Source organism: Miniopterus schreibersii (genome assembly GCF_964146895.1).
Source record: "Miniopterus schreibersii genome assembly, chromosome: X".
Taxonomy (NCBI): domain Eukaryota; kingdom Metazoa; phylum Chordata; class Mammalia; order Chiroptera; family Miniopteridae; genus Miniopterus; species Miniopterus schreibersii.
The window spans coordinates 49,380,274-49,404,898 of NC_138104.1; the positions used below are offsets into that span (position 1 = coordinate 49,380,274).

Sequence of the window (24,625 nt, forward strand, 5' to 3'; positions counted from 1 at the left end):
AAAAAAAAGCCCATTCAGAAAAAATCTAAAACAAATAAAACAAAACAAAACAAACTTCAAAGATATAGGGAATTTCTACCAAGTGGTCTTAAAGAGAGAGGGCACAATGGCCAGAGTGAGCAGATATTTTATTAAGACAGTTATGGAGAACATAACACCTCCATAAGAGAAACAAGTAAAGATTTTGGAAATTTATATATATAAATATATTTAAATACATATCTAAATAAATTTATATATAAATACATATATAACTTTATATATATGTAAACTTTATATATAAATATATTGAAATACATATAAATAACTTTATGTGGGAGTGTGTGTGTGTGTGTGTGTGTGTGTGTGTATATATATATATATATATATATATATATATATATATATATATATATGCAATATTATATTCCAAGAAATTTTTGTTGTCATAAACAGCTAGTCACATCTCAGGGAACTGGAATTCAAATACCTGGCAACCTTAGCTATACAAACACAGCTAACAGAACCAGGAAGGAAGCAAAATAAAAATAGTCCTGCATAACCAAAATATATGTCATAAAATACATAAACCAAAACCCATACACTTTGTTCCATAGGAGATTTTCCCTTTTCCATGCATATCCTCTCCAAGTAAAATAAAATAATCAGGCTTTTATTCATATTTGTTCAATTTAAACTCTGTTATAACTAGCTTAATTAGTGTATTTTCAAAGCCATAAAATAATAGAAAGTACTAATTAAAATTATAAGGAATTTATTAGAGATTCCCACTGACAATGACAATATGAACAAATAGCCTTAAATGGTGGAGAAAGAAGCTCTTATAAAATCAAATATATATAAAAATTTATAGGGCTAATTTAGTGTAGGTACAAACAATACTACAGATTTCAATCGCCCTGAGAGAACAAAATGTGTACAGTACAATAACTGATTTTTATAAAAATGACCCTCAGTCATCCTGAAAAGATTACATTAAATGTTAGAGTTGAAGCTCTTCTTAAATATTAACAACAATGCTAATACTAATAATAACAAAAACAATCATTTGTAAAGGTTTTTGGAGTTTAGAAAGCACATTCTAAAAAGTATGTCTCAAATTAAGATCATCTATCCTAACTCCCTTATGAACAGTTAATAACAATGAAAACCAAAGAGAAGTAACTTATGCAAAGTCACATAGCTCATTAGTGAAAGGCCTGAAACTAAGATCCTAGTCCTCTGAATCTGAATCAATACTTCTTTCATACACCATGTCCTCTTATATAAAACAAACTGCTTAAGTGAGTAGGAAGGAGTACAATTTAGAAACATTTCCATGTAAAATGGTGTTTTAAATATTTAGGTACTAAAAGAGATACTCAATCATTTCTATAGGATACAACTATCTAAAATGCAGATTCTTAAATGACTTCAGAGAATTTGAGCTTCCCCCTTGTTTTTTTTGTTGTTGTTTTTTTGTTTTTGTGTCTCCGTGGGTTTTTTTTTGTTGTTTTTTGTAATACCCCTGTGGTAAATGTTATCTGTTTGTGTTTAGATAAGCAATCACTATTACAAAAATTTCACAGGAGCCCGGCCGGGCATGGCTCAGCGGTTGAGAGTCAACCTAGGATCCAGGCAATCGGGTTCGATTCCCTGTCAGGGCACATGCCCGGGTTGTGGGCTCGATCAATGACTCTCTCATCATTGATGTTTCTATCTCTGTATCTCCCTCTCCTTTCCTCTCTCTAAAAAAAAAAAAAAATTTCACACGAATAAAATATTTTGTCAATTTCTGATCATATAGAGATAAGATAATATTCTGAGAAATGTATCATTGAGCATTTCTCACTAATGCATCATTAATGCATCATTAAGCAATTTTGTCATTGTGGAACATCATAGCATGCACTTACACAAACCTAGGTGATAGAGTCTACTACACACCTAGGCTGTATGGTATACCTTATTGCTCCTAGGCTACAAGCCTATACAGCATTTTATAATACAACAAAAACAACACATAACACATGATTAAATCAAGTGCAAGAAAAAATAATGCAATCAAGAGATATGGTAAACACGATATGTATAAGCCTGCTGCCAGTGCAACATGAAATACTGGTTTATAGCAAACATTTTTTTCATAAGTAGAAAGGCTACACTCTAAAATAATGGTAAAAAATAGTATGGTGAATACATAAACCAGTAACATAGTCATTTATTATCATTGTCAAGTATTATGTACTGTACAAAATTGTATGTTCCATGTTTTTATATGACTGGTAGCATATAGGTTTGTTTACAACAGCATCACCACAAGCACATGAGTAATGCATTGCACTATGATATTATAATGGCTACAATGTTACTAGGCAATAAGAATTTTTTGACCCCATTATAATCTTATGAGACGACCATCATATATGCAACCCATCATTGACTAAAGCATTGTTATTCATTGCATGACTGTATTTTGATAAAACTAACCACTGCTTTTTAAAATACTATTTTAATAAAAACTGATATGTGAAATTTTCTTTTGAATTTTCCAATGGAAGTGATTTGTATTACAAAATGATTTAACCACAGTAATTATTGAAATAGCAATTTTTCATTTTCCATTTACAATAAGATTCAACACACCAATGTTTTCTTTACATATATCATTACCTGTGAGAAATGAGGTCCACCTGAAAAACTATATGCATGTGTGTAGTCTTCATTGTTTAAACCTATCAAGCAAGATTTTGACTAAGGCTGTACATAGGTGAATTAATCTAGGCAGACCGAGGCACAATTGATTTTAATGAAAAAATTAAACAAAATATTTTCTGAATGAGTGCCAATATATGAAAGCATGGAGCACATCACACATACTGAAGCAAAGGGCTTTCATTGCAAGCCCTGAAAATCTGAATTTTGTGCAATATGTTAGAACACGATTGTATTCTGTGTTTAAGGTGTCTGTGTTCTGTGTGAAACTCTTGATACATATGAGATACTTGGGATGAATTTTAATTGTTTCTTTCCCCAAGAGGAAAAAGTAAAAGTCTCATAGTTATTTCCAATTATAAAAATATCAATTATCATAACTCCTATTAATATTAATAAACCTTTCATCTTTAATCTACGTTGTTTAAGTAGTGTGTTATTTTTTAAATAAAGCTAGGGTCATATTGCTCTCATGTACATTTTTAAACATTTAAAAAAGTCACCTATATCTACCTGTTTTCAATTTACATTTTGTTGTGTGTTTTGTTTTTTTGTTTCTTGTAGGAGAAGGTGAAAAGATTGGACCCATTGCTGAGGAACAGTTGTGCATTTAATTCAGTTGCTCTTCAATTTCTGTAAAGAAAAATATTTTCACCCAGCCAGGCATGGCTCAGCAGTTGAGCATCGACCTAGGATCCAGGAGATCAGGGTTTAATTCCCCGTCAGGGCACATGCCCGGGTTGCGGGCTGCAGCCGATCAATGACTCTCTCATCATTGATGTTTCTATCTCTCTTTCTCTCCCTCTCCTTTCCTCTCTCTGAAGTCAATAAAGATATATTTAAATATATATATTTTTTTCTTTTTCTTTTATATATCTTTATTGATTTCAGAGAGAGGAAAGGAGAGAGAGAGATAGAAACATCAATGATGAGAGAGTCATTGATCAGCTCCCTCTGCACGCCCCCAACTGGGGATCAGGCCCTCAACCTGGGCATGTGCCCTGATCGTGAATCGAACCCGGATCGCCTGGATCCTAGGTCGACGCTCAACCGCTGAGCCATGCCTGGCCGGGCAAGAAAAACATTTTCTTATGTGCTCCATAAAACAGTATGTTTCCATTTGGACAGAAAATATAGGCATGAATAACTCCTTCAAGAGTAATTTTGAGAATGAAGGAGAGGGGGCCATGTTTCGTTAAGGCAGTCAACAACATCATTTTTTAAGAAAAATCTTCAAGGTGACATAGCTAAACTAACAGAGCATATAGATCATTTTCCCTAATTATTTCATAATGTTGTCTTGGAATCATCCAAAAATTCAAGAGAGATAGTTTGAAGATCCTCCTTCTTGTGATGAATTTCCAAAACACTGTCCTTGCATCTCACACATGATTGAAAAATCATGCCACCATGTTCTGAAAATCTATCACGAAATTCTGAGGTCATAAAATAATACACAACTGGATCAAGACAGCAATTCAGATTTGCAAGACACAGGGAAATGATGTGGAAACATAGAGTACTCTTGATAAAAAAGCAGTTTGAAAAGACATGTTGCTTCACCATCATAAAAAGTGGGAAGTTGAGGTGGTAAGGGGTAAAACACACAATGAACACCACTGCACACATCAGGACCATCCACAAAGCCTTTTTTCTTTCTTTCATATTCTGATGGGGAACTTGGAATTCCCGTAAAGATTTTCTGGTTTTCCATGTGCAATAACTAATAATTATAACAGGTAATACAAACCCCCCAAGTTCAGCTACAGTTACCATGCCAATGGAAGAAGCCATACTAATGTGTTGAAGCCCTAAATCTGCAAAGCAGAATTCTGTGTTGTTGGCTAAGTCTGTACTTCTCAGAATTGGAAGTGGCAAACAGGCAGTGCCCACAATAACCCAGATGGCAGCACTGATGCCCACGTCGTACCTACGCTTCCAGTCTCTGGCCCTGAAGGGTTTGAGGAGAAAGAAGCACCTCTGAAGGCTGATACAGGTCAGGAAGCAAATGCTGGCATACATGTTGAGATACTTCAGGTAGAAGCACAGCAGGCAAAGGGTCCTCTGGAAAGGCCACTGGTGGCTGATGTAGTAGTAAATCCGGAGGGGTAAGGAGAGCACATGAGCAAGGTCAGCTACAGAGAGGTTGATCATGAAAATGATGGCTTTATTTTTCTTGCTGATGAAGCGGCACAGAACCCACAAGGCTGCACTGTTGGCCAGAAGACCAGGGATGAATATGAGGATGTAGGTGGTTGCATAGAGAGTGTACTGAAATGGCATTTGAAGATCAGTGCACTTTGCTCTTGTACTGTTTATGCTGTTACTTCCCATCTTGAGGATTTATGTTTCTTCCTTAAGGAAAGCATCAGAGTGATGATTTCTGCCCAAAATAGAGTAAAAATAGCATCAAAGGCATGTCAGCTCATATTCAGATATACAAATATATTTGCTTCCTACTAAATAAGTATTCAAGTGTGAATTTTCAAAAAGCCTTTTCTGTGTAAACTAAAAATATCATGCCAATCTATAAATGGATAACAGTATTTTGGAAGATATTTTCAGGAATCAAAAGGATCACTATTTTGGCAATAAGCTCAGTCAGATTTTCCCCTTTGTAGTCAGAGGGAATAATCAAACTTGTAGAGATAATCAATAAACAAGACCTCATTAAGAAATAGCCCCAAACATACATTCTAACTGCTTGTGGGGTTCCACATTTCAGCTTTACAGGTGTCTCCATCTGTATTTAAATTGGAAATCTAGCTTATTTCCCAATCATCAACTCTGGGAGAAAGAAAATTTAATTCATTTTTAACTGCAATCTTATCAGGGATTAAGTAGTTGCAGGTTAGTCTATGAAACTTTGGAAATGAAACATAGGATAAAAACCTGGGAATGGCTGCCAGGTCACCAGGTTTGGAAGGATAGAGCCTTGAAAAAGATGGTGCAATTCAGATTACCTTTGCCTCTTTCAGAATTTGGCTGAGGGCAAAATTAGTTCTGCTTATTAGTCATGGCACATTCCAGGAGCTTCTGTTATTTTAAAGATTTGTGTTTACTTACAGAATTATAGTAGCTTCAGACATTCACATGTATTGAGACTATCCTTGCAACCATTTTAAGAAACTACCAGAGTATGTGAAGAACTGGAGGGTATCTGATGGTAGATGCAACAGAAGGGACTATTTCTACTTCAACTCTCAGGGCAAGCTCAGTTAAAAGTTATTAATGTGGATGATTAAATTTTTAAAATAGTTTAAAGTGTAGTTGGCATACAATATTATGTTAGTTTCAAGTGTATAACATAATCATTAAATATTTATGCACTTCTATAAATCTCATACCGATCTGGCACCATACATAGTTATTACAGTATTATTGACTATATTCCCTATGCTGTACTTTACATCCCCATGACTCTTCTGTAACTACCAATATGTACTTATTAATCCCTTTCAATTTTTTGCCTATCCTCTTAGCCCCCCTCTCATTTGGTGACCCTCTGTTTGTTCTCTGTATCTATGAGTTTATTTATTTATTTTTGTTTAGTACATTCCACATATAAGTGAAATTATACAGTATTTGTCTTTCTCTGACTTATTTCATTTAGCATAATACTTTCTAGGTCCATCCATATTGTTGCAAATGGCAAGATTTCATTATTTTTATGGCTGAATGGACACAAAGGCTGCTTTCATATCTTGGCTGTTGTCAATAATGCTAACATGAACACTGAGGTGCATGTATCTTTTTTTTTCATTTTTAATATAAATGAAATATATGGTAGTTTATATATGAATCATATGGTAGTTCTAATTTAATAATTTGAGGAACCTCCATTCTTTTTCCAATAGTAGCTGCCCCAACTTACAATATGACCAACAGTGTGCTGGTGTTCCCATTTCTCCACATTCTCACCAACATTTGCCGTCTGTTGACTTTTTATTATTAGCCATTCTTACAGGTGTGAGGTGATATCTCGTTGTGGTTTTCATTTGCTTTTCCACTATGATTAGTGATACTGAGCATGTTTTCATATGTTTGTTGGCCATCTGTATGACTTCTTTGGAGAAATGTCTAGTGAGTCAAAATCTGTGTCCCTTTCATTTCAACACAGTTCTGCCTACCAAAGCCAAATAAAGTCCTGTTATACATGAAACACTGCAAACATTTGAAATATCTGAGACAGCAATCTTGTCCTCTCTCAAATCTTTCCTTAATTCAAGTTAGATATTCATTTATAAAATGACATTGTCTGTTCTTGTTTTTTTCTTTTTCTTTTTCTTTTTTTTTATCAGAACATTATTGCTTTTGGCAAAAAGCCACTATATTACTACCTATTTTAACCTTGAAAATGGCAGTTTAACAACCCAAATGTTTGATATTTTTTAGGAAATATGACTTATGCATCTAATTTAGAAAAAAAATAAAAGATAAATGAGATTTTAATGTTTCCTTGTATTTTTTATTGCTTGCAAAGGCAGTTAGTTTGCTTCACATTTTATGTAATTAATGGGAAAATGAGACAAACTCAGCCTTAACTACTGAAAGCAACATAGAGTCAGAGAAAGTGTCTACTCAACTCCAAACACATCCAATTAAAATGTTTTAAGATTCGGTTAACCCACACACAGCTCACAAATGCCAAACAGCTTATTTGATGCTTTGGCACTGATGACATGGGACTTTCAAATAGACTGTATTTACTAACTGACACTTCATTGCAATCAAACAATCAGCTCATTTAAGTAAACAACTACTTTGAATGTTATTTTAACTGAGCTGACTATTTTGCTGAACTGACCAGTTTCTCTAGCAAACTATAAATGTAGCCAACACTATCATTTTTGTGGTTTGTTTATCCACTAAAATAATTAATCTCATGCTGTATATAGTCAGTTTAAAGAAAAAAACATATAAGCTTGAACCTGAATTATTTTTGAAATAAAATTTATGGAATAAAATATACATGAAGTCTTCCCTGATTATCTTTGATTTTATTATAACAGTTAATAATCACTGAATGACTACCTGTGCAAGGTGTGCAAGGTGCTATACTAAGTACTTTATACATACTCTGTCTGTCAATCACTCACAGAAATCCTATGCAACAATAAAATATCCACAATTTTACAGATGGAGAAACTGAAGCCCCAAGAAAGGGAAGGCCCACTTCCTCCAAGAAGCCTTCTCTGACCTCTCCAAACCACAGGTCAATCCTGTGGAAGCATAGCATTCATAGTTTTGATCATTTTCTTTAGTGAGAGTGTACTTAGTATACCTAGCATGCTTTGGTTATTTGCTTTACCATGGAGTATATTCTGTTGCCCTAAATAGATTGCAAGCTCATACAAATAAAAAAACTCATTATTGCCCAGGCCAATTTTGCTCAATGGTTAGAGCATAGGCCAGTGGAGTAAAGGGTCCAAGGTTCGATTCCGGCCAAGGGCATGTACCTGGCTTGCAAGGGTCAATCTTCAGCTCTGGTTGGGCCATGTGTGGGAGGCAACCAACTGATGTGTCTCTCTTACATTGATCTCTCGCTCTCTCTCTCGCTCTCTTCCCCTCCCCTTCCACTCTCTCTGAAAGAGCAATGGAAAAAATATCTTCGGGTGAAGATTAAAAAAACAAAAAACAAAAAACAAACCCAACTCATTATTATTTCTTCTTCTCTTCCATAATAAAGTGTCTTGAACATAGTTGGTATCCACTAAGTGTTTGTTGAGTGAATGATGAATGAATAAATCAAGGGGGAAAAGTTCCTTTGAAAAGAGTGGAATGAGTGTCTGGGTAATTAGAATTTAGCTGCGATGCTTGATTTGACCACCAGGTGTCAGAGGTATACCAACATTCAAATATCTTGGTATTTAACACATAATTTGTTTTCAAATTTAATTAAGAGAGAAACCATACTAAAGGAGAGGAGTATCAACAACCTTCTATGTAACCACAGAAGAATCCTTTAAAGGGTATTTTAAAGAGTTTGGATATTTTTAGCATCCATATTTTCTTATAGAGTCCTTCAAGGTTGACTTCTAAATTCATTATAGATTCCTAGAATACTGGAGCTGCTATGGTTCATCAAGATCTTCTGACCTTGCCCAGCCGGGCGTGGCTCAGCGGTTAAGCGTCGACCTAGGATCCAGGCGATCAGGGTTCGACTCCCGGTCAGGGCACATGCCTGGGTTGCGGGTTGCAGCCAATCAATGACTCTCTCATCATTGATGTTTCTGTCTCTCTCTCTCCCTCTCCTTTCCTCTCTCTGAAATCAATAAAGATATATTTAAAAAAAAAAAAAGATCTTCTGACCGTGTCACTTTTTTAAAAAATATATCTTTATTGATTTCAGAGAGAGGAATGGAGAAAGAGAGAGAGATAGAAACATCAGTGATGAGACACTAAGCCAATGCTCAACTGCTGAGCCATGCCTGGCCGGGCTGACCTTGTCACTTTTTATAGATGAGGAAACAAAAGCAAAAAAAACCAAAGAAATTAAATTTTCAAAATTCGCACAGAGAATTACTCGCAAAAACTGAACCATGAATCTCTTGTCTACCACTAGAGAGCAATTTTTATTTTTCCAAGAAATTCTAATATGAAAACCATATTTTTGTAATTATATAATAATAATTCAAACTTTCAGAAATAAACCTATGCCAGATTTTAGAGTACTAGCCTTGACAGTGAACTGTTACAAGAGGGATTAGTTCTTTCCAGATATTTCAGGACAAATGCAGTGTTTTTAAAAACAGATTGAGGAGAGATTAAAGATGGTGGCAGAATAGGTGAAAGCAATATACACCTGCTCCGGGTGCCGAACCTGAGATACAGCTAAAACTAAGAAAAATTAACCTGAATTAACAACAGAAAGACACCTGAACAGGAGTATTATATCCAAGGAGTGAAAAAAAGAAGCTACACAGAGACTGGTAAGAGGAGCAGAGGCCCTGAAAGGGTTGGTCCCTGCACCTAGAGGCAACATTAGCCAGAGAAATATTGTAGCTGCAAAAGCCCCCGCAGAGGAAAGAAGGGCAACAATCCCATGCCATGCCCACCAACCCAGAACACCAGGACCTGAAAGAAGAGCCTACATAACATTTGGCAGCAAAGAACAAATGGGGAATTGGCCTACTGGAAAGGGGAGAGAGTCTGCCTGAATCCAGGGAATTCTCCCTGAAGGCCACCGAGGGACTTGTTTTCAGGCACTAACCCGGGGCTTTGGTAGAGGGAAAAAGACTCAGTGCATACAGAAACCAGAAGGAGGAGATCAGGGTGGCATAGCACTGGAGATCAGGAAGGCAGGTTTCTGAGTTCCCAGTTCCGAGCCAACATGCCACACTTTCCCCAGACACCATCTCCCAGGGTCCAGAAATTTTATTCTTACAGGACCAGCTGGAGAAAGTGCACTAACACTGTCTTCCAAATACTGGCAACACCATCTTGCCAAGCTTGAGTCTGGCATAAAGAATTGTAGGCTGTACCCAAAAGGAACCTGAACAGTGCTTTTTTTCTCTGGAGAAACTATAGATAGCCTTAGAGGAACACTGAACAGAGTGGCTGGGGAATTAGAGCCGATCTTCCCTCCCATGGGGTATGAGGGCACAATCCTCAAAGGAAGGTGACCTGGGCAGGAGTCCAGGCTACAGGAAACTGCCTAATAACAGGAGGTGTGCACTTGCAAACCTCCCTTCAAGTTCCTTGGCTGGGCAACACCAAACCAGAAAGCCAGCAGCTAACTAACCAGCTAAGGTCCTGCACCACCCCCAGTGAGGGACCACTTGAATTTGCATTCCCAAAGCCTGGATTTGCATTCCAAAAGCGGCCTGTACCACAAGCTAAAGTAGATCCACAGCATGAACAAAGTACAAACCAGAACTGGGACATTGTGTCTTGTCGTCCCCCACTTCCCTCCCTGTCAGATGCCTGCACCAGGGCCACTGACTGAGCTGCAGGATGACAGGCTCTCTATTACCACCATGGGAGCTGAAGCAGTCCCATGCAGAGAGGGCAGACTTGTGCTATACCACTCCAAAACCCACCTGCACTGTACTGCAGGGGCACACTCACTTGGAAAAGCGGTCACAAATCAGAACTGTAAAACCTGGTGCATCTCAGAGGAGCTTCCCTTCAGGAGCTCTGGTGGGATGACCCTGAGCTGTAGGGCAAGTGCCTAGCTCCCTTCTTGAGGGCCAAGCACTTGCACCACCCTCAATAAGGGACCATCTCAATTTGCATTCCCAAAGCCTGAATTTTCATTCCAAAACCTGCCAGCATGACAAGCCAAAGGCAGATCCATAACCCTTTTACAAACCAGAACTGGTTGTTTAGAACCACTCATCAGAGACCTTCACTAGGACATCCCCCCCACAAGAGCCAGAGCAACTCCAACCAGAGGGGCAACCTTGTGCTATCACTCCAAACCCCACCTGCACCATCTTACAGGGGCAGGTTCACTGGTAAATGGGTCACAAATCAGAACTGTGAAATCTGGTGTGACCCACTAGGAGCCTCCTTTCAAGAACTCTGGTGTGGTGCCCCCTGAGCTGTAGGGCAAGTGATCAGCTCTCTTCTTGAAGGCTGAGATCCTGCACCACTTCCAACAAGGGGCCGTCTGCATTTGCATTCCCTAAACCTGTCCACACAACCAGCCAAGTGCAGACTAAAAGGGAGGAGGAGTTGCAGGTCAGAACTGGGGTATCTGGAGCCCTTCCTTGGAGGTCTACATCAGGGCCTCGCACAGATTTTAAAAGAACTGGTTTTAGTTTTTGCCCATTGGCTGTACGTTTGTTGTATATAGCCTTTCTTATGCTGAGGTATGTTCCCTCTATTTCCACTTTGCTGAGAGTTTTTATCAAAAATGGGTGCTGCTGAGAAAGACAAATATCACATGATCTCACTTATATGTGGAATCTAAAAAACAAAATAAACTGATGAACAAAATATATCCAGTGACATCGAAGCATGAAACAGACTGATGAAACTCAGAGGGAAGGTGGGATTGGGGGGGTGGGGTGGGAAGAGAGATTAACTAAATAATTTTTATGCATATATGCATAACCCATGGACACAGAAAACAGTGTGGTGAAGGCCTGGGGCGGGGCGGGGGTGCAAGGTAGAAGGGATTAATGGAAGAAGAAAGGAGATATCTGTAATTCTTTCAACAATAAATATAAATTTTTTTTTAATATGTCTTTATTGATTTCAGAGAGAGGAAAGGAGAGGGAGAGAGAGATAGAAACATCAGTGATGAGAGAGTCATTGATTGGCTGCCTCTTGCACGCCCCCGACTGGGGATCGAGCCCACAACCCGGGCATGTGCCCTGGCTGGGAATCGAACCCTGATCGCCTGGATCTTAGGTCGAGGCTCAACCACTGAGCTACACCCAGCTGGGCAATAAATATAAATTTTTAAAAAAGGATGCTGTTGTAGACCTTGCAGACATCAAAAGTCTAATAGGGTAATACTATGAACAATTCTGTGCATTTAAGTTTGACAAGTTAGATGAAATATGCCAATGTCTTGTAAAGTGCAAATGACTAAACTTTCCCAAGATAAAACAAATAATATGAATAGTCTTATAACTATTAAAGAAATCTGAATTGTAATTTAAAAACTTCAAAAATTAATCTTCTGGCCCAGATCAGTTCACAGACAAACTGTACTAAACATTTAATAAAGAAATAATACCAAGTCTACACAACACTTCCACAAACCAGAGGGAATACTTTCCAACTCATTTCCTTGATATTAAAACCAGACAAAGACAATACAGAAGAAAAAATAAGACTACAGACCAATACCTTTCATGATTACATATGTACAATTATCAACAAAATATTATCAAATTGAATCCATCATTATATAAAGAAGCATACAGCATAAATACATACAACTTATTAAACAAATACAAGGTTGGTTCAGTATTCTAAAATCAAGCAATATAATCCATTATATTAACATGAACATATCAACTAATGCAGATAAACATTTGACAAAGTCTAACACCCATTCAGTTTAAAACCTCATGAAAAACTAGGAATAAAGGGAACCTACCTGACTTGATAGACTCTAAAAAACCTATATTTAACATTATATATACTGGTGAAAGACTTAAACCCTTTCTCTCTAAATTCAGCAACAAGGAAAGAATGTGTACTCTTACCTCTCTTATTCAAGATACTAATGGAAATTCTAGCCAGGGCAATAAAGCAAGAAAAAAAAAAAATAAGGGAAATACAGAGTGAAATAAAAATATAAAACTATCCCTATTTTTAGGCAATATGATGGTACATGTAGAAAATATCAAGAATTCTACCTAAAAATATTTTAGAGCTAATAAGTGAATTTAGTAAGGTCATTAGATACAAGGTCAAAGCACACGAGTCAGTTATATTTCTATAAAGAAGCAAAAAACATGTGGAAATTAAAATACAGTTGCATTTGCAATAGTTCAAAAAACAAGGAATACTTGGGTATAAATGTAACAAAATGTGTTACAAGCATTGCATGCTGAAAACTATAAAGCATTGATGAAAGCAATCAAATACTTAAATAAGTGGATAGACACAAAATGTTCATTAATTTCACAATTCAACATAAGAAAGAGGTTTAACAGCATTATGCTTGAAATCCTAGAGTGTATTATTTAGATATAGACAACTTTTTTCTAACATTCATGTGGAAAGACAAAGGAGCTAAAACAATTATGAAAAACAAAACTAAAGTTGAAAGAATCACAGTACCTAATTTTAAGGCTAACGATATGGGAAAAGTAATCAAGAGAGTGGAGGATGAGATACATAGATTATGAAACAATAGAAAATAAAAATAGAGCCACACTGATATTTTTACAAAGCACACTGATATTTTATGAAGGTACAAAATTTAATAAAGAAAGAATAGTTTGTCAACAAATTATGTTGGTACAATTAAAATACATTTAAAAACAAATAAAAAATAAACTAAAGTTGATCTAAAGCTCACATCTTATATAAAATTACCAAAAAAATAAATCATATATCTAATTTAAAAATTATAAAATTTTTAGATGAGACAGAAAAACTTCAGGGTCAAGGGCTTGGTAAAATGTTCTTAGACATGCCACCAAAGAATGAACCCCAAAATAAACAAAATCAACATGTTCAACATCATTAAAAATTAAAACTTACCTTTATTGAAGACCTTATGAAGAGAATAAAAAGACAAACCACAGACTTGGTGAAAATGTTTGCAAACCACATATCCAAAAGGAATTAAAGTCTAAGGGACCTCTGGGGGAAAAATCAAGTGTGACAACATCCACATCATAGGGATATCAGAAGAAGAGAGTGAGTAAGGGATAGAAAATCACTTTGAAGGAATAATGGCTGAAAATTTCCCTAAACTAGTGAAGGAAAAAGTCACACAAGTTCAGGAAACACAGAGAGTCCCAATCATGATGAACCCAAAGAGACCCACAGCAAGACACACCATAACTGAAATTCCAAAGCTTAAACACAAAAAGAGAATCTTAAAAACAGCAAGAGAGCCCTGGCCAATGTGGATAGAGCATCAGCCATGCAATGAAGGGTCATGGGTTTGATTCTTGGTCAAGGGCACTTACCTGAGTTACAAGATCAATCCCTGGCTCCAACTGGGGTGTGTGCAGGAGGCAACCAATTGATGTGTCTTTCTCACATCAATCTCTCTCCCCCTCTCTCCCTTCCACTCTCTCTGAAAATCAATAGAAAAAATATCTTCAGGTGAGGATTAACAACAATAAAAAAGAAGCAAGAGAAAGAAAGTTAGTTACCTACAAGGGAGCTCCCATAAGGCTGCCAGCTAAATTCTCAACAGAAACACTTCAGGCCAGAAAGGATTGACATGAAAAATTCAAAGGAATAAAAAGCAAGGGCTTAAAAACAAGACTACCCTATCCAGCAAGCTATCATTTAAAATTGAAAGTGAAATAAAGAGCTTCCCAGATCAAAAAAAAAAAAAAAAACTAAAGGAGTTCATTACCAGCAAACCAGTATTGCAAGAATTGTTAAAGGGGCTACTTTAAAAAGAAAAAGAAAAAAAGAAAAATATAATGAGAAGACCATAGATATAAAGAATAAAATGACAATAAATGAGTACCTATCAATAATAATTATAAATGTAAAAAAATTAAATGCATGAATCAAAAGACATAGGGTAGCTGAATGGATAAGAAAACATGACCCGTATATATACTGTCTACAAGAGACCCACCTTAGAACAAAAGACACACATAGACTGAAAGTGAAAGGATGGAAAAAATATTCCATGCAAATGGAAATTTTTAAAAAGCTAGGAGAGCAATACTTATATCAGACAAAATAGATTTCAAAACAAAGGACATAACAAGAGAAAAAGAAAGTCACTACATAATACTAAGGAGATCAATACAACAAGAGGATCAAACCCTTGTAAACATATGCACTCAACATATATAAAGAAAATCTTGGTGGACATTAAGAGAGAGATGAACAATAATACAGTCATATTAAGGGATTTTAACACCCTACTTAAATCAAAGGATATATCTTCCAGACAGCAAAACAACAAAGAAACAGCAACCTTAAACAACAAACTTGATTGAACGGATTTGAGATCTACAGAACATTTTATCCCAAAGCAGCAGAAAATATATTCCTCTCAAGTGCACGTGGAACTTTCTCAAAGATAGAACATATGTGAGGACATAAAAGAGGTCTAAACAAAATTAAGAAAATTGAAATTATATCAAGCATCTACTCTAACCACAATGGTATCATACTAGATATCAATTACAATGGAAAAAAACTGAATAACATTCAAACACATGGAAGCTAAACAACATGTTAATAAACAATTAATGGGTTAACAATGAGAACAATGAAGAAATCAAAAGTTACCTGGAAACAAATAAAAATTAACACACAATAACCCCAAATCTATAGGATACAAGGAAAGCAATCCTGAGAGTGAAGTTTGTAGAATTACCAGCCTACCTCAAGAAACAAGAAAACACTCTAATAAACAATCTAACCCCATACCTAAAAGAACTAGAAAAAGAAAAACAAAAAGCCCAGTGAAAGTAGAGTGAAAGAAATGATAAAGATTAGAGTGGAAATAAATTACATAGAAACTAGAAAAAGTAAAAATAAAAAAGATCAATGAGCCCAGCCGGGTGTGGCTCAGCTGTTGAGCATCGACCTAGGATCCAGGCCATCGGGGTTCGATTCCCAGTCAGGGCACATGCCCGGGTTGTGGGCTCGATCAATGACTCTCTCATCATTGATGTTTCTATCTCTCTCTCTCTTCCTCTCCCTTCCTCTCTCTGAAATCAATAAAGATATATTAAAAAAAATAAAAAGATCAATGAGACCAAGAGCTGGTTTTGAAAAGGTAAACAAGATTCATGATCATTTAACCAGACTCTTCAGAAAAAATAGCGAGAGGACCCAAATAACTAAAGTCAGAAATGAAAGAGGAGAAGTAACAACTCACTCCAAAGATATAAAAAGGATTGTAAATAAATACTATGGACAATGATATGCCAACAGATTGGACAACCTGGATGAAATGAACAAATTTCTACAAACATAAAAGTTTTTGAAGTTGAATCAGAAAGAATTAGAAAACCTGAATAGACCAATTACAACTAACAAAATTGGAAGCAGTAATCAAAACACTCCCAGCAAATTAAAGTCCTGGGCCTGATGGCTTCAGAGGCAAGTTTTACCAAACATTCAAAGAATTAACTTTTATCTTTCTCAAACTTCTCCAAAAAATTCCAGAGGAGAGAAGACTTCCAAGCTCTTTTTATGAGGACAACATTATCCTATTTCCAAAACCAGATAAAGACACTACAAAGAAAGAAAATTATAGGCCAATATCCTCAATGAACATACATGTTAAAATCCTCAACAAAATATTAGCAAACTAGGTCCAATGATACATTAAAAAAGATCATACACAATGGTCAAGTAAGATTTATTCCAGGAATGTGAAATTGGTAATTTGCAGATTCATAAACATGATACATCGCATTTAAAATGTATAACCTAATGAAAAAAATAAACCAATGAACAAAATAGGTACAGAGAAATGGAAGCGTGGAACAGACTAACAGATCTTAGAGGGAAGGGGGAGGGGGCGGGAAGAAAATAACCAAAGAACTTATATGCATATATGCATAGTCCATAGACACAGACAACAGTGAGCTGAAGGCCTAGGTTGGAGCGGCAGCTTGGTGGAGAAGGGGAAAGGGGGGAAAATGGAAGACATCTGTAATACTCTCAACAATAAAAGTAAATTTTTTGCAGCTGTGAAAAAGAAGGACCTCTTATCTTTTGAGGTAGCATGGAAGGAACTGGAGAGTATTATGTTAAGTGAAATAAGCCAGTCAGAGAAAGACAAGTACCACATGACCTCACTTATATGTGGAATGTAAAAAACAAAATAAACTGATGAACAAAACAGATCCAGAGGCATAGAAGCATGGAACAGACTGAGTGATCTCAGAGGGAAGGTGAGGCAGGGGTGGGGGAGTTGGTGGGGAGAGATTAATCAAAGAACTTATATGTTTATAAGCATAACCTATGGACACAGACATTGGTATGGGGAAGGCTTAGGGGTGGAACGGATGCGGGGTAGAGGGGATCAATGGGGGTAAAAACGGGACATCTGTAATATTTTCAACAATAAAAATAAATAAATAAAATAAGTAAATAAATAAATAATGAAACCATCTCACACAAAAAATCAAAATTAAAAAAAATAAAAGTAAATTTTTTAAAAAGGATAAAAATCACCATTATATCAATAGATGCATAAAAAGCATTTGATAAAATTCATCACCATTTTTAAAAAAATATATTTTTATTGATTTCAAAGAAAGGAAGGGAGAGAGAGATAGAAACATCAATGATAGAGAGTTGTCATTGATAGGTTGCCTCCTGCATGCCCACGACTGGGGATCGAGCTCGCAACCCATGCATGTGCCCTGACTGGGAATGGAATTGCAATCTCCTGCATCTTAGGTGGATATTTGACCACTGAACCATGCCTGGCCGGGCCCCAGCACCCATTTTTGATAAAATCTCTCAGCAAACTGGGAATAGAGAGATCATACCTCAACACAATAAAGGCCATATAGGACAAACTCACAGCCAACATTGTACTCACTGCGCAAAAGCTAAAAGTGTTTCCCCCAATATCAGGAACAGGACAGGGATGTACACTTTCACCACTCTTATTCAACATAGGACAAGAAGTCCTAGCAGCAGCAATCAGACAAAATGAAGAAATAAAGGGCATCCAAATTGGAAACAAAGAAGTAAAATTCTCATTGTTCACAGATGACATGATATTGTATATAGAAAATCTTAAAGATTCCACCAAAACACTACTAAATCTAACAAATGAACTCAGCAAATTAGCAGGATACAAAATTAATATTCAGAAATTGGTGGCATTTTTACACACCAATAATGAACTATCAGAAGGAGAAATTAAGTAAACAATCCCATTTATTATTGCAATTAAAAAAATAAAGTACCTAGGAATAAATTTAACCGAGGAGGTATAATATTTGTACTGGGAAAATTATAAGACACAGAGGAACAAAACAGGAAGATAGAAACAAGTGGAAGCACATACAATATTGTATTCATGGATTGGAAGAATAAACATCATTAAAATGTCCATACTACTCAAATCGATCTATAGATTCAACACAATTCTTATTAAATACCAATGAAGAATTTTATAGATCTAGAAAAAATATTCCAAAAATTTATATTGAACCAAAAAAGATTCTGAATAGCCCTCAGCAATGTTGAGAAAGAACAAAGTTGGATATGTAGCAATACCTGGTATCAAATTATCCTACAAGGTCATTGCAATTAAAACAGCCAGGTACAGGCATAACAACAGGCATGTAGATCAAGGGAACAAAACAGAGAGCTGAGAAAAAACCCACGCCTTTATGGTCCATTAATATTTCACACAAGAGGCAAGAACATATGATGGAGTAAAGACACTCTCTTCAGTAAATGGTGTGAGGAAAATTGGACAGGTACATGCAAAAACATAAAACTAGACCACCAACTTACACCATACACAAAAATAAACTCAAAATGGATAAAAGACTTAAATGGAAGTCATGAAAAAATGAAAACCCTAGACGAAACAGAGGGCGTAAAATCTGAGACATCTCTCATAACAATATTTTTGCCAATATATCTCCTAGGGCAAGGGGAACAAAATATAAATAAATAAACAAATGTGAGTACACAGCAAAAGAAACCATCAACAAAATGAAAATGGAACCCACTAAATGGGAGAACATATTTGCCAATGATATATCTGTTAAGGGGTTAACTTCCAAAAAGTATAAAGAACTTTTACAACTCAACACCAGAAAGAAAAAATCAATTAATATTAAAAAATGGGCCAAGGAACAGAATAGATAGTTTTCCAAAGAGGACATACAGATGGCCAATAGACATATGAAAAAATTCTCAATGTCACTAATCATCAGAGAGATGCAAATTAAAACCACAATGATATATCACCTTACACCTGCTAGAATAGCTACTATCAATAAATCAACAAACAGCAAGTGCTGCCAAGGATGTGGAGAAAAGGGAACCCTCCTGCACTGTTGGTGGGAATGCAGACTAGTGCAGTCACTGTGGAAAACAGTGTGGAGTTTCCTCAAAATATTAAAAATGGAACTGTCTTTTGACCTAGTGATCCCACTTCTGGGAATATATCCTAAGAATCCCCAAACACAAATCAGAAATAATGTATGCACCTCTATCTTCATTGCAACATTACTTACAATAGCGAATATATGGAAACATCCTAAGTGCCCTTTAATAGATCAGTGGATAAAAAACCACAACTGTGGTACATTTACACAGTGGAATTCTACTTGGTTATATTTAAAAAAAAAAAAAAGGAAATCTTACCTTTTGCAACAGCATAGATGGACCTGGAAATTATTATGCTAAGTGAAATAAATTAGTCAGAGAAAGACAAATACCATATGATTTCACTTATATGTAGAATCTAATGAACAAAATAAACTGACAAAATAGAAACAGAGACATGGATACATGAAACAAACTTACAGCTGTCAGATGGGAGGGGTGTTGGGGGACTAGATGAAAGAAAGTGAAAGGATTTGACAAACACACACATATGCAGGGTAAGGCAAAAGTAGGTTTACAGTTGTTAGTATTGAAAATAATATAATAAATAATAAGAAATAATACAAGAATATACTCTGTGTTTCAAATACTCATAACGATAAACCTTCTTTTGCATCACCCTGGAAATTATTTATATATATATATATATATCTCATAGTCTCAGACAACAGTGTGGGGATAGCCAGAGGGAAAGGGGAGTAGGGGTAGGTGGAGGTGGGCAAAGGGGGAAAATGGGGACAGAATGAGACTTTTCTTGTGTGCACGATGCAGAGTGTAGATTATATTTTATTTAGTTGTGTACTTGAAGCCTATATGGTCTTTCAAACCAATATCAACCCACTAAATTAAATTTTTAAAAAGAATTTTACCTATACACACACAAAAAAAGAACTCTCAAATGTTAACAGTAACAAAACAAAAAACTCAGAAAATTCACAAAGGACATAAACAGACAATTCACTGAAGAGCATATTAAAAGATATTCAACATCAACAGCCTTTAGGAAAATGTGATTTGAAACTACAATGGGACACTAGAACATACCTTTTAGAATGTACTATAAAAATAAAAAAGGACAGACAGCAAAAAGTGCTGACTAGGATTAAGAACTCAATCTATTATGATTGCTGTTAAGAATGGTAAATGGTACCTTCTAAGAAACACTTTGCAGTTTTTATAAAACTAAACATTCACTTACTGTATAACCTAGGTCAATACTGAAGAGAAATCAAAATATGTCTGTCCACACAAAAACTTGTACATTAATTTTTATAGCAACTTTATTTGTAATATCCCCAAAATGAAAACAACCCAAATGCCCTTCATTGGGTAAATGAATAAACAACTGTGGTATATCTGTAAAATGGAGTACTACTCAGCCATAAAAATGAACCGACTATTGAATCACACAACAGCTTGCATAGGTCTCAAGGACATTATGCTAAATGAAAAAAATCCAATCTGAAAAAAGTTTACATTTATATAATATTCTCAAAATGACAGAATTATAGAGATGGAAAACAACATATCAGTAGTTGCCAGAATTTTAGGGATGAGAATTGTATGGTAAAGATGTAGCACAAAGGTATTTTTTGTTTTCTGTTTTTTTATTGTTTGTTTGTTTTTTTGTGGTGGGTCATGGAACAATTCTGAATCTTGATTGTGGTGGTGGCTACACAAATATATATGTTATAAAATTTCATAGAATTATACATATACGCACAAATTAGTCCATGTAAAAATTGGCAGAATCTAAATGTGGCCTGTAGTTTCATTAAATAGTATTATACTAATGTCAGTTTCATGTTTTTGGTAATGTGCTATAGTTTTGTAAGATCTTATCTTTGAGGAAAGCTGTGTAAAGGGTATATAGGGATGCTCTATACTATTTTTATAATTTTTATAATTTTTTATAAAAATATTTCAAAACAAAAGGTTAAAAAAAGACTTCCTCTTGAGATGTGCTAAAGCACAATTGCCTGGATCCATGAGGAAATCAATCAAAAAGCACTTATCTCATGTTTTTCATATATAACACACTGTGGAGAAAATTATCTTATGATCTACCAATTCCTGACTTCCCATACTATTCATTCTTATGAATATTGATCCACAATTAAGAAATAGGTTTCTGCTTGGTTTTGTTTGACATACACGTTGCTCTCTGGCATTAGCAAATACAATTAAAAATCCTTCAGAAGCCTCTCCGAGAAAAAAGAAAATATGCTTATTCCGCAGCCAATGAACTGAATCTCCTGTCAGAGTCAGCTCTCAGGAGACATTCAGGAAATTTGATGGTAAATCCAAACCAACTTTGTAGCCCACAGTAATACAGAAACATTGTTCCAGTCTAAAGCCAGAAAAGAAGTGTTAACCCCATGATTGTCACTGCGCGCTCTCTGGGCTATTCATTGTTATGTTCATAGGTATAAAACATGTATATTATACACTTCTGGCTAATAAATAGGCATGGTGTATGAAGTTAGCAAACTTCCCTTTCCTTTACACTGTATTGTATTCTCTTTTCCTCCCATTGTCCTCTTTTCAATAAACTAGTACCTTCTGAAGTGCCAGCATTCCTTGTTTGAGAAAATCTAGCAGCTGGTTGATAAATTAAGCTCATAAATGCATTCACTGTATTGTCTTTACTTTAGCCTTTACCACGCTCAGGAACATTTATAGCTCAAAAAATAGGAATTTAGTGACGCAGTAAGTAACTTCTGGTAATAGATTACTAATAGTTTCATTTCTGGTTAGAATCAGACACACAGTTAAAACTAGGCGGCACATTGGGTTGGGGGTGCCTTCTCTCAGTCTTAAAATAAAAGGCTTAAGCAGTGGCCAGTTTGTAAATCTAATTCTAGTAGTATGCTATCCTTTAATACTCCCAGAAATTATATGCAAGTGTTATTTCTCAATCTTAAGCAAAAATTTTGACCAAGTGGAAAACTGTCTCAAGCACTAATGATTAATTTCTCATTCTTCTATGCTGGGCCGGGTGTGGCTCAGGGGTTGAGCATTGACCTGGGGATCCAGGTGATTGGAGTTCAATTCCTGGTCAGGGCACATGCCCGGGTTGCGGGCTCTATCAGTGACTCTCTCATCATTGATGTTTCTATCTCTCTCTCTCTCCTTTCCTCTCTCTGAAATCAATAAAGATATATTTAAAAAAAAAAAAGTTCTCACTCTTCTAGGACAGTCGCATTCACAACTGCAGTAAGCAAGACCTCAGTAAAGTCAGCCAACAGAACCCTCCCTCACCCTAGGACTCTACAATTCAGTAAACACCTAGTCCTTTCTAAGAACAAGCTTTAGACTAAACTTTGCTGTTAGGGATACAGAGGTGATTCATTTCCTCCCTCCTCCCACCCAGCTTCAGAAGCTGGTTAAATAATTAGCCTTCTCCTCAGTTAACTTGCTAGATGGGTGAGGGAAGGGGAGTAGATTGGGAAGAAAAGATTCAATCCAGAGCTGCTAAATCTGCTGAGGAGGTCCTTTCTTCATAGTCCTGCCAAAACACAATTTCTGGGGAAGATCATTCCAAGGAACGCTGCTGATCTCAGCTCTTCTGGAAGTTCCTAAAGCCCTGCAGCTGCATTGCCTCCCTGAGTTTCATACACTGTCCCAAGTCTCAGCCACTTTGGAACTGCTTTGATGGAGGAAAAGCCCCACCTATACTTGTGGTCAAAAAGATTAGGTAGAGCTGCTTTCAATATCCAGCATATGGTGCCATTTGGCAACCATAATATGGAGTTAGTGCCATCCTGTGAGTCATGCTCATGCAGTCTACAGCTGTTAGTTACATTTTGTTCCTGGAAAATAAATCTAGCAGTACACACAATAAAGTCTTTATCCTAATATTTCACTGTAAAAATCTTTATTGAGCCACCTTTTACTAAGAGGGAATTTAGTATCTCCAACTGTTTAATCTGAGGGAATTCAATACATAAAAAAATACACTGAAGATATCAATAACCATAGATCTCACTGATATCTTAGATGACTTGCACTAACTTCAGATGTATATAATTTTTACATATTCTGAATAATCTTACATACTTAAAAATCAAACTCCAAATGTGAAATTAGCAGGCTTTTATAAAAGGCAACAGTCTTTTTATTATTTCAAGTAAGGAAAACAGAAAAAATTCTTCCTAACAAAGAAAGCACAACACTTGGATCTCCTTCTTAAAATGTTTCCCATTTTCTGAAATTAAAAAATACATCCAAGGAAATGTTTATCATAAATTGAGAATCCACCCCTCTGAGATTTGAGAGCTGTGCTAGGTTCTTGGGCTTGATAAAAATCTTTTTGTGCTATTTGAAGCTCTCATGTCCCACCCCTGAACACTTGCATGAAAAATGTCCCAATCAAGGAAACAGGTCAAGTCTCATCTTACTAAAAGATTTAGGCATTTAAATGTATTTATCATTTGAACGCTGCCTAATTTGGTTGACAAAACTCTGGATTTAAATTTTTGAGTTTTTTCCCCTCCACTGCTCACACTAACAGAAATATGTTTAATCAACCATTATCTTAAATTTAACATCAATTTGCCAGGAGCAATGTTTAAGTCAGGATTCTTAGTTTATGTCAATTGCATACTAAATTGTGGAGAAAGGAACTTTGCATCTAGACAACATTTCCTTATACAAAGCATGCAGCAGTTTCAGTGAACATTTTAATCATTTAAACTTCAGATGTATATAAATAAATATTACCTCACTGTAGTCTCCATTCTTCATAACAATACATCCCTTAAAAGTAAGATATTAGCAGATTCAGGATTACATTTGCAGTGGAGGCAGCTGAAATTCACAGTCATTTTAAATTCAGAGAGATTATTTAGTTCTATTTTTTAATGTATGAAGAGAAAGCCAAGAACCTTACCCTTTCTACCAAGATATCCTGTAGAGAACTGCGGACTTGTACAGTTACAAGAGGAAATAACGTAGTTTATTCAGTAAAACAGGAAAAAAACAAAATCATTTACCTCTAATGAGAGGTAGAACTGTTCGTCAGCATCACCCAGTTGTTTAAGAAAGCATTCCCTTTAGAGGATATTGTGGGCAAAGAAAATTAAAATTTTGGTTTCTATAAATTCAGAGTTTCCATGAGTTGTACACTTCAATCAGGAACAGAGTATTTGACTTTGATTTGTCATGTATTACCATAGGTTTGTTTTTTGTTTGTTTTTTTCTGTTTATTCTGAAAGTTTAAAGT

At 35.8% G+C, this 24,625-nt stretch overlaps 1 pseudogene across 1 annotated transcript; it reads right to left on the reverse strand.

The window, feature by feature from the left end:
- Positions 1–3,655: 3,655 nt before the first annotated feature.
- On the reverse strand, positions 3,656–24,173 carry LOC308551225 (putative P2Y purinoceptor 10 pseudogene; annotated as a pseudogene). The gene is made up of 2 exons (XR_014000606.1): positions 24,124–24,173; positions 3,656–5,077 (listed from the first exon to the last, which is right to left on the reverse strand). The product of XR_014000606.1 is annotated as a putative P2Y purinoceptor 10 pseudogene (transcript).
- Positions 24,174–24,625: the final 452 nt, after the last annotated feature.